The sequence below is a fragment of the Larus michahellis genome, chromosome 9 (assembly GCF_964199755.1).
Source record: "Larus michahellis chromosome 9, bLarMic1.1, whole genome shotgun sequence".
Taxonomy (NCBI): Eukaryota; Metazoa; Chordata; class Aves; order Charadriiformes; family Laridae; genus Larus; species Larus michahellis.
Genome location: NC_133904.1, coordinates 48053312 through 48064154, shown reverse-complemented (window position 1 = coordinate 48064154; position 10843 = coordinate 48053312).

Here is a 10843-nt window from a genome sequence, read left to right as displayed (position 1 = left end):
CTGTGTGGAGCAGCCCCCTCGGTAAGAGGATGCCCTCGGCTGCTGCAGTCCCCAGGGCCCCCCTGGCCGGCGTGGGAGGTGCGAGGGTTTAACGGCAGGACCGGCCCGTGTTGTGGCTGCAGCACATCGGTGCCAGCGCTGCCACCCTTACGTAATGAGTAATGGAGCAATACCCGCTCTCATGGCTTTAATGCAAAAAATAACTCCAGATTTGCCTGTTTGTCTGTTAGGAAGCTTGTCTCAACCTGCAAGAGTGAACACATGTAGAAACATGTTACTGTTCTTTTCCGAAATCCAAAATTAGGTTGCTACTATGTGTCTCACCAGGCAATAACAGCATCAATGCATTTCAGTTCATAGAATATTTGAAGCAGGTTTTTTTTGGATATGCGTGTTTTCCACACCTACAAGGGTAGGAGTCACATGAGGAAAAAAATCGATCTCCAGTGAAACAAATTGCAGCCTTTGAGTGGGAACCAGGGAAAGAAAACCTGCTTATCTAAACTATTATTAGTGACATCAATATTATACAATTATTAACATTTGCCTGAAATAAAGAATGGGAGTTAGATTTCATGTCATAGCATGGATAGCAAATCTATTTTGCTGTCAACTCAAGCCTTTGTAGTACGGAAAAGCAGATATTCAGTGAAAGGTAACTACCAAGACGTTACATCGGTTTGGTCAAAAGTTGTACCATGCCAAACAGAAAGAATTTGTATCCTGATTGTCCTTCTTATTATTCTGGAGAATTAGATGGGCTTATTTAAAGGAGTACAATGACTTATAATGGAAAGTGAAAAGCGTATATGAAGATTAAATTACATAAATGTGTTGTTTATTCTAAAATCCTCTTGCATGCCATAAATCAGATAACAAAAAGAGGAACACAGAATGGCACACATTTCAAAACACTGTGCTTTTATCTACGTATTTGGGCCCCCGAATGGTAGTCATTCTTTCCCTTGCAAAAAAAGAAAGAGAAGGCATATTGAAAAGGTAAAAACTGGGTTTACTGTGAGAAATAATTTCTAATTACCTGTCTGCGTTTTTATGGCAACTGAAATATCATTGTTCATTAGTGACTCTTCTGCTGTTACAGAGCTACAATTACATAGCGTAGTTAAATCTTGTTGTTAATAATTTCCCCTGGTCCTAGTACAGACGCACATGTTACTTTTGTCCAAAAAGAGAGGCAGATTCTGTTTGAAATAGATAGGTTTTTAATTCAAAACAGGAGCATTGCCTAATAGAGGTGCCTGCTACTTCTGTCTTAGTTCATCACTGACTACATCCCACATCACTCGCTCCCTTCCGTGGGCTCTTGAAACTGTGAATAGATGATGAACTGAAAACACTCATATCCAAGCGTTTCTACAGTAACGAAAATACCCCTCTCTGACAGCAGAAAGAGAAAGGAAATCTTAGAATGTCTTGCAGCCTGGGGTACCCAAAACCTTGGAAACTCACTCCAGGTTTTATTCAGACCAGCTGAGCACCTTGAATCTCTGGAACTGGATGAAACTCCGAGAAGATTTTCTCATGGGAGATTTTGGGTTTGGCAATACCAGCCACAAGTACTTACCCATCAGAACCGTTGCTCTTTTGTTATCATTATTTACTTCTGAAGTTCTGTTTTTCAGCAGAAACTAAAAAGGAGGAAATATGTCTTCTACTCTAACAGAGTACTTCTGAGAAGTATTTTCCATGCAGCTGATACTAAAAATAGCTCCATCGGTTGTCTTTCCTAAAACTTCTTTGCCATCCTTTACAATTCAGAATCCCTTGAAACACAGAATCCAGTAACCTGTGGCTTTTTGCAGGGCATAAAAGAAAATTCTCTGGGGCAGGGACCTGGGGAAAAATGTGTGCTTATTTTTGTTGGTGGTGATTTTAATTTCTTTGCCCAGTTTGTCCAAGAAGCTTGCAAAAGTTCTCTTTCCAAGGGGGTCTATATAGCCATGAATAAACGCTGTAGCAGCTCTTGCAAGCCTGTATATGCGATTCCTTTTCCTTATCTGCACAGTGTGTCAAATACACCCTTTACGTGCCTCTAGGAGCTTTATGGGAACGGCTATTCCTCACTACCCGGCAGTGTTCCTGGAGGAGAAAAGACTGGCACAAACCGGTGAGATCCAACTGAACGGTTATACAACTAATGGGCTTTAGAGCTCTCTGCATAATGATCTTCTAGTATCAGATCATCCTACTAAGGGAACCAAAATCAGCTTGGAAGCTATCTGTCTGCTAAAGTTACGTCAACTCTTACATGCTGGTGACTAGCCCCTCGTGTATTGGCAATCCGATTATAAGAGTAGTGGTATCGGAAGTCTGCAGTAATGGTGTGAACTTGTACGCCCTCAGGTTGTTGCCATTGGGAACCTACCTGAAATATAATAGCAGGCCTTCAGGAAATTATATTTTCAACCTGTATTGGAACCATTGGGGCATTCCCATGGCCACAGCTCACCCTCCCGCCTAAGCCAGCAGGTACAGTAACTCTAAAGTGTGGTAGTGCCTGGGTCAGCAGGGGAAAGCTCATGAAACCGGTGTGGGAAGATCCACGGTTCTGGGTTCAGGTATTTGCATGTTTGCAGTACTTCCTCTCAGCAGACCAAAGGAGTTCCCATCCGTTACGTGACATTTCTTACCAGCATAGGAGAACACATCATGATTTAACACAGGTGGAGAGGCAGAGAAGTGGGCACCAGAAGGCTGGAAGGAACACGAGGCTGCTTCAAAAGCCATTGGTGTGCCAATGCCCCACATATTGTCTGTGATGTTGCAGGCTGCTTCACCCTGCGCATGGTGGCTGCAGAGCGAAGGGCAAGCGTTTTCTTGTGAACTGGAACACAAAAACCAGCGAACTCCCTGGGGGATTCCCGAGACTGGAAAACACCTTCCTAACAAATATGAGCAACCTCCACTCATGTTTTTCATCATATTTGCTTCATAAGGCTATGCTTCCCCTTTCACTTCATCTGGGTAGATAGCAGCAAAGGTTTCAGCAAACAGAGAAGTTAACTAAATTTAAAAACTAGGAATAACTTGACAAGAATGAGGCCAGACTGCTAATGTATACAAATGAGTTTGGTGCACAGATCAAACCATACGAGAGCAAAAGTCAAAGCAAGTCAACTAAACTCAATATATCAAAGTACTGGTAGGGGCTTGGCACTAAAGCTAATCCCCTGTAAGCCACTTTCATATCTTCTGCCCTAAACCAAAGCCAACTGCAGCTGAAGGAAGACGAAAACCTTCACAACTTCACTGGCCGTCCTTCAAAGTAATAATCAAGTGTGTGCAGCCAGCTGTGCATGGGCTGAGGCCCAAGCAGCCGTACATGCTGCTGGCAGGCCACAGGGCTAACAGGAATCCAGTCTGGAAAGCTCTCCCCAGCGTCCAGGCAGTAAAGGGGCCAAGAGGGTGCAGAAGGGCTAAGAGATAAAGGAAAGAGAACAGTGAGACTGCAACGCAAACACCTTCTATTCATGCTCTGTAGGCCAAGACTGTGCTACAAATGGAGTATTTCCCCCAGGGAGGTTAGCAGGTGTCTGCATCCCCAGAAATTGTGCAGACCTGGCAACATCATGCTGGACTGGTGCAGTAAAAAGCCTGTGAGCTGCCACGTAGGACAAACAAGGTGTCTTACAAGCATGAACACAGGGCTCAGCATGTGCCTAGGTATCAAGAAGTAAACCTGTCCAGAGAAAAGAATGAGTGCAATGACATCAACAACTAACACCGAGAGGTCAACAGCAACAGTCGTATTTCAGGTCTACTCTGGGTAGCTCCTGTCTGGTATTGGACTCCAAGGAGAACGATTCATGAGAGAAAACAGGCTCATGAAATAATCATTTTGTCATTTCATTAAGATCAGAAACAGCACTGGTGGAACGTACAAATCAAAGCGTCTACAAGAAGGATTTCACTGGTTGACTGTAATAATGAGAAGACTGAGAAGGTTTTGCTCCTATCACTACTTTCCATGATTCTAACAGAGCAGGATAAAGTCTTGGGAGTTGGTTTAATTTCCCTGCCCAAAGGCAGAAGTGCAGCGATGTATGTACATGAAGATAGAGCAGCTTTATCTCAGCCCTTCCTGAGAAACATTAGCTAAGCATAGTCTGTTTTGGGGGTTTTTTTTTGCTTATAAAGATCATTTGTAAGCTATCATTCTTGCACTAAGTGCTTAGCTGCGCTTGGACTCCACTGAAACTGAACGCGGCCAGTTACGAATGCCAAGTTTGTGCCTTCCTGTGGGTATGGACAGTGTCACAGCCGAAGACCTACAGTACAGCAAGTTCTGGGCAAATCAGTGAAGGACATCTGGGAAGAGGCATGTGGCATCCCACAAGAAGGTGAATTTGGTCATCTCAAACTGGTGGGAGGGAGCAGAACAGGAGCCAGCAGTACTGCGTGTCGGACCCGGGGACTGCTTCCCATTTTGGAGAATGCAGTCCTTTGCTTGCATCCCACAAGGACTGTTAAATCCAGCTGTGTGTTGGAAGGAATGAGTAAGTCTTTACTATTACAGTCAGTTCATTTGGATAGAGGAGTCAAGATTTCCTTGGCAATGATAATTCATTGGCCCTGTTGATTTTTTCAGTCACTACTTCTCTTTTTAAAGATTTCTCCAGTATCTCTGTATCTAGGTTGTCTTCTTTTTTCTATTTTTGCTTTCAAATTTGTCTTTCATTCATCAGGCACTGTTTTTCTCTGACACCTGGGGAGGAAATGCAACACAATAATATCTTAATTACGTCTGCAGCATTCTGAGTTTTGCCATGTTTCGAACAGAAACCATCCTTCAAATTCTGGGATGACAAAATGGTTCAGCTACATCCTATTTTTCTTAATTTTTTTCCCTGTTTTCTCAGTTTTTTAGCTTGTCACCTATTTTGTTTTCTATCCACAATGCGGATTGTATCAAACTATCAGTTCCTTAAATGGTATTTCTGAAGCTGGTTTATTGGTTGTCCTAAGGGATTTGACTCTAAGTTGCTGTTCCTAAGCATATATGATAGATATAGGATTAATGAGGTAGGAGAAGGAAACATATATTGCCTTTGAGTCAGTCTAAATTTATTGCCCTCCCCTCCCCATTACGGTTGCGCTTGGAGAGGGAAAACACAACTACCAGTTGCACTACCCCTGAACCAGTACCACAGCTCCTATCTGTTCATTAGGGCTTAAATCTGAGCTTTAACTGGCAAAATCCCATCCAACATTCCACATTATTTCTAGGGCCGGTTAAGTATTTGCACAGAAGTCAGGCCCACTTGAAGTGCATTTGAGCTGTGTGGCATTTTAGAACAAACACATCTGCTAACGACTTCCCCCACGCAGAGTGCACGTTTAGCTAAGATACCTAATTAAGGAGCCACATCACAACACCTACCGCCTTGAGAAAGCCAGATCCTCCACACCTTGAGAAAACAAGTATGCCATAAGCTTCTAATGGGTTTTTAATTTGATTGTAACTTTCAAATATTGCTGCTTTAAAATGAAAACCTTTGAGAATCCATTTGGGAGATTCAGAAGAAAGCTTTTGAGATTGGGATAACGCCTCTCTCTTTAAAACCTGTTGAGAAACTGAAGAGTATCTGGGGGCTCCACATGTAGAACATCCCAACGAGTAGTCAAGGAGAGAAAAAGTTCAGAATTGTCTTGTTAAAAAGTCTAATTTCTGACTAAAAGCAAAGTTCCTTATTTCCCCTCCTTGCTGAAATCAGTGGAAGAACGCACAACAATCCTACAAGCCCCTGAAAATCAAGCCATTGCTAATCCCAGTTTGTGCTGGGCTCTGACTGAGAAATTATAATTGCCCTTGAACCAGAACTGGATTCTGCCCTTTCTCATTTCAGGCTGGGTTACTGGGTTTTGGGCTTTTTTGTTTGGCATTTGGTTGGGGTTTTTTTTGCTTGCTGAGCTTTCATAAAACGCTTTGGGTTGTTTTTTTTTTTTTTATATGTTTACTCTTCATAAGCAGAACACAGATGTTTCCCAAATCTGTTAGTAATTCTCAGGTTCCTCTTCCACATCGATATCAATCTCTACTTTTTCGAGGATGTCTCAGCATCTTTGCATCTAGATAAAAACATTTCAGCCACAGTAAATGACAAAATACATTGTCTTGGATAGCTGCATCTCATAAATTCAAGGTGCGATCGTTTTTACTGAGAACTATTGCACAGTTACAAAAAAAAAAAGAAACCACTGGTTTGTGGTCAAGACATGCACAGTGATGTGAGAGTTTTACTCAACTGAATAATGGTGTCAGGGTGCAAAGATCAGCCATGGTGATTCCTCTTTCTTTCTTTCTTTCTTTTTCTTTCTTTCTTGATTTTCAGGGGCTTGTAGGATTGTTGTGCGTTCTTCCACTGATTTCAGCAAGGAGGGGAAATAAGGAACTTTGCTTTTAGTCAGAAATTAGACTTTTTAACAAGACAATTCTGAACTTTTTCTCTTTCTTTCTTTCTTTCTTTCTTTCTTTCTTTCTAACTGAAAAGAGAACTAATATCTGGAAGAAGCACTGAACAGTCACTGTGTCAGGGATTTCAAGTTAGCTTTATTAACATGTATTTATTAGACTGCTGAAGAGCAAAAGACATCAGGCTTCATCAAAACAATATCCTGCCTTTTGTCAGCGGTCTCAGCAGCTGCCTTGGAGGAAGGAAAGATATGTCTTCCACAGTGTGTCTTGCAGTGAGACAGCATATATTAGAGCAGGGGGGAAATTCCAGCGAGAGCGCGTGAGGGATATCGCGAGGGCTGAGCAGTGTTTAACCACTCTTACTCACTGCAGCTATGCTGCTGCGGCTGGTGCGTGTTTAGACAGCTCAGGCAAGTAAGAGTTACACAGAATCACAGAATGGTTCGGGTTAGAAGGGACCTTAAAGATCATCTAGTTCCAACTCCCCTGCCATGGGCAGGGACACCTCCCGCTAGACCAGTCAATTGCTTGTGCACTGAAAGATGGTGCCATGGGAGAAGTGTGGGAAACAGACAGGGGTACACATATCCTGAGGAGTCCGCAGACTAGCTTGGAGGAGGAGGAAGGGACAGTGACCACATACAGTCTGAGACGGTGTGAGGCACAGGCACCTTTGAACTGTAGAATAGGCACTGCAGAGCAATGAGATAGAAACAGGACTGATTTCCTGTGAAGTCAGGACAAATCTGCAAGCAGGACCTGTTTGTTATTTGCTGGAAATACGGTTACTTGTTAAAAGTGGCCAAAGCACTTAATCCTGTTTTTGTGGGGAGTGAATGAGTGATGGCAACAAAATATTTTTTTGCTTCCTAAAACATAGATTAAAGCCATTGCAGAAGTGAGAGGAGCAGATGAGGGAACTCATTGTTTTTCTGTCCTCATTCAATCCTCTGTGATGAGAAAAGATTACCAAAAGATGGAGGGAGGGCATTTAAATCCTATTGTGGTGCTGTTTTAACATGACCCTTTTTACATTAAGATGTGAACTCATCACACATAGCTTAGCAGCCTTTTCCATTACAACTGTATGTTTAAAATTACATGTTTAAGCCCCAAACTCAGCTACCTTCCACCTCATGGTAGCTTCTTCAGACAAGGCTATATATAACTTTCATCTGAAACGCCCAGAACAGTACATGGCTGCTTTCTGCTTGTATGTGTTGGGGCTAGACCCACTGCATCTCGATATCCTTGAACAATAGGCACTCCCATGCCCAATGTTTGGACACTTAAGGGACTGCAGAGGCTTGTATGTGGCTCACTCTCTTCTCCTCCAGCCCCAGGGAAGGTAGGCTCCTCCAGAGAGCGGGTGCTGCAAGCAGGGAGCTCAGAGGAGAAGCTGAGCCGATGGGTTCACGATCTTTCCCTCCCTCTTTTGGCTCAGCGAGTCTTGAATTCTTGGCTGCGCAAGTGGAAGAGCTGAGAAAGGAAGGGCGGAAAGGCACCCGTCCTTTTCACAAGGAATAATTGACAACTGCGATAGTTAGGGCAGTCTCACTTGAGGTGTTTGACATGGGTAGGAGCCCACCTTGAATGCCAGCACTGAGCCAGTGGGTTCTCCAGCCACATGAAAATTACAAAAGACAGCAGTAGCACCACCACAACTGCCAGGCATTTAGTTTCCATTTGTTTATTTTAAGCACTGCTGCAGCTGCATTTTGTGAGGAGCCTGATCCTGTCAGTGTAAGTGCGCCTTGAGCACACGGAGTGGGCGATGTAAGTTGTCCAAGAGGCTTGAAGGAATAGCTCTTTCCTGGACTCCTGCTGGGATGAGGCAGGAGATGGTGTTGAACAGCATCGGACAGGGCAGCTCCAGGCATGCGGCACAGTTCCAGGCACCTTCCGTGGCAGAAGTGGAAACGCAAAGTGTCTAAAGCACCTGGGCACAACCAGGGCAGTGCTGGCTGCCTGTGACTGCAGTTTTGGTACCTCTGTCTTACCAAAACCATTTTTGAGAATCCCAAGTCCTTTGTTCAACCTCAGCTTGAGTGTTTGGGAGCGTGCTTGCTGATGGAAAGCTGGTCACCAGGGAAGACAATCAAAAGATTTCCCCATGTAGGTCGCCAAAGAAAGCTTCGAGGAAAAAATGCTTTTTTCTCAGCCCTTTTCTCAGTAATAGAGTAAAGTTGGGCAAAAGGTTTCCAATACCGGAACACTGGCCATGCAGCACTGACCTGGCTGAATTCACCGAGGTTTCACATTCATTCACGAAATTTTCACTTTGGAGTGGCATGTCTGGGAACTGTCATGACTGTTTCCATGTCATGGGGACAGTCTGTCCTCTTGTATAAATTTGCCCTGTACTCCCCACTGCTTTTCCTGGTTTGTTTGACTGATGTGTGACTGCCCCGACCAGAATCCAAACCAACTCTGGCCTGTTGGATAATCCCGTGGTGCACAAATCCCCACGTCTCCCGTGGTGCCGTTGCTGCAGAATGCTTTGCCTTCAGACCATTTAGCAGAGTGGCTGTAATAGCAGTTCCTTGCATGAGCTGCCTGGATATTTATGCAGCTTTGTGGGCAGGCTTCATAGCCCACACTGTTTCGTGCAGCTGTGGCTAGACTGTTATTAGTTCCCCCGGCAGCAGGTCTGAAGGCCCCCGAGCTATGAGATGAAGCATAGACAAATGTTTGTGTATTTATATAACTTCCCTGATTAATTGTTTGAGTGCTTCGTGGCCTTTAATGTGTTCAGCCTATTAGGAAAGGCAGTGGTATTAGCTCTGTTTCACAGAAAAAGGACAAAGAAACAGCAAGAGCTAAAATAAAAAGCTTCCGATTTCTCATGTTGGTCTCGGTCCCTTTATCCACAGCCCCCTTCATGTCAGTCTTTATTTGGGTCTGCCTTTATAGCTGCCTGCCCTAATGAGAGATCTCCATGTGCAGAGGTTCATTTGCAATTGGCACTGCAGCTCTGCTAATGGATGCAACCATGCCAAACCAGATGGACAGCCCGCAGCCCTCCACAAAGATCCTCACAGATTTTAGGGCCTTTTAGCCTTCCTAAAGACTAGCATGTGTCCAGCAGACCACGGCAGCCTCAAATCGATCCCTTCTGAAACAGCAGCTTGTTCTCAATCCGTTCACTGTTCCATCTAGACAGGAAGGATGCTGCTGTGCCATTAGTACAGGCATCTTGTGTTGCAGGACTGATAGTTCTCCTTATTTCTGTGCTTACTAACCCAAACTTCAGAGTCACTGGGCCTGGCTTCCAGGTTGTCCCAACCTTTTTGTTTACTTGCTGGTGTGGCACTTTGTTTAGCTCTCTTTTCTAAGCGGTCCTGGAAAAGGTTTCTGAAAGGGGAAACGCAGGCAAAGGCAGATGGATATAGAGTTGACACGAGCATTCTGTGTACAGCACAGCAGGAGGCTATTGCTGTTCAGTGCGCGTTGCCTGCGCACACGCAGCCCCTGAACTGACAGCTGTATTGGTTTTCTTTTATCACATCAGACAAGGCTGCTCCCATCACCTAGGGCCTGACTTTTGTAGCAGTCCACGTAAGAAAGGACTACAGATGAGGTGGACAAAAGACTTGCACTGAGCACCACTGGGCAGTTTGGGGAGTTGCTCAGAGCCCAGCCCCAACGCAGAGCAAGTGTCTGAGAGGAAGCAGGGCAGCCAGGGGAACCACAGACAGCCACCTTGCACATACCTCTGTCTCACACAAACCTCACAGCTCTTTAAGAAGCTGTTTGGGCCTTGGCTCTTGGCCTTTGGCTCTGCCAAAGCCATGGCCAATGGCTTCTGCAGTGGACCTCCATGCTCCTTTCAGCCTCTCTCTGCTTCTGTGAGGACCTCCCATGGAGCCACGTGGCAGGTGGGGCACACAGGGTCTACAACAGCATGCAGGCGTGATGCCGAGCAGGAGGGATAGGAGGTGAAGACCATCACCAGGCACATCCTATCTGTGTGCTCAGTGGAGGCCAGCAGAGATCTGCTGAGGGGAAAAGATCAGTCCCGGGTTCATGAGAGCACATTCCCACAATGTGTTCAGCAGTTGTGGTGGCGGTGAAGAGAGGAAAGAGGCCTCTACCGTGCAGACAGGGCATTGGTTTACTGCAAAAGGAAGAAGTTTTTTTTAGGGAGCTGCTGAAAGGAAGCTGGTGTCAGTGACTCAGTGTCTTCTTGTAGAAAAGTCTGGAAGACTGCAGGGCTCCACACACAGCCATCTCATAACAATGATGTGTGGCAGCTGTTACATCCAGTTACTAAATCTTTGCTAGGGTCAATAGCCCTTAATGGCCCTGAGCAGCCTCACCTGGGGCTACCCACACCTGCCCATGGCTCCATTTAAGCTCAGGGTGGGGCCCTTAGCCCTTTCCTCACCTTGGTACAGGCATGTCCTT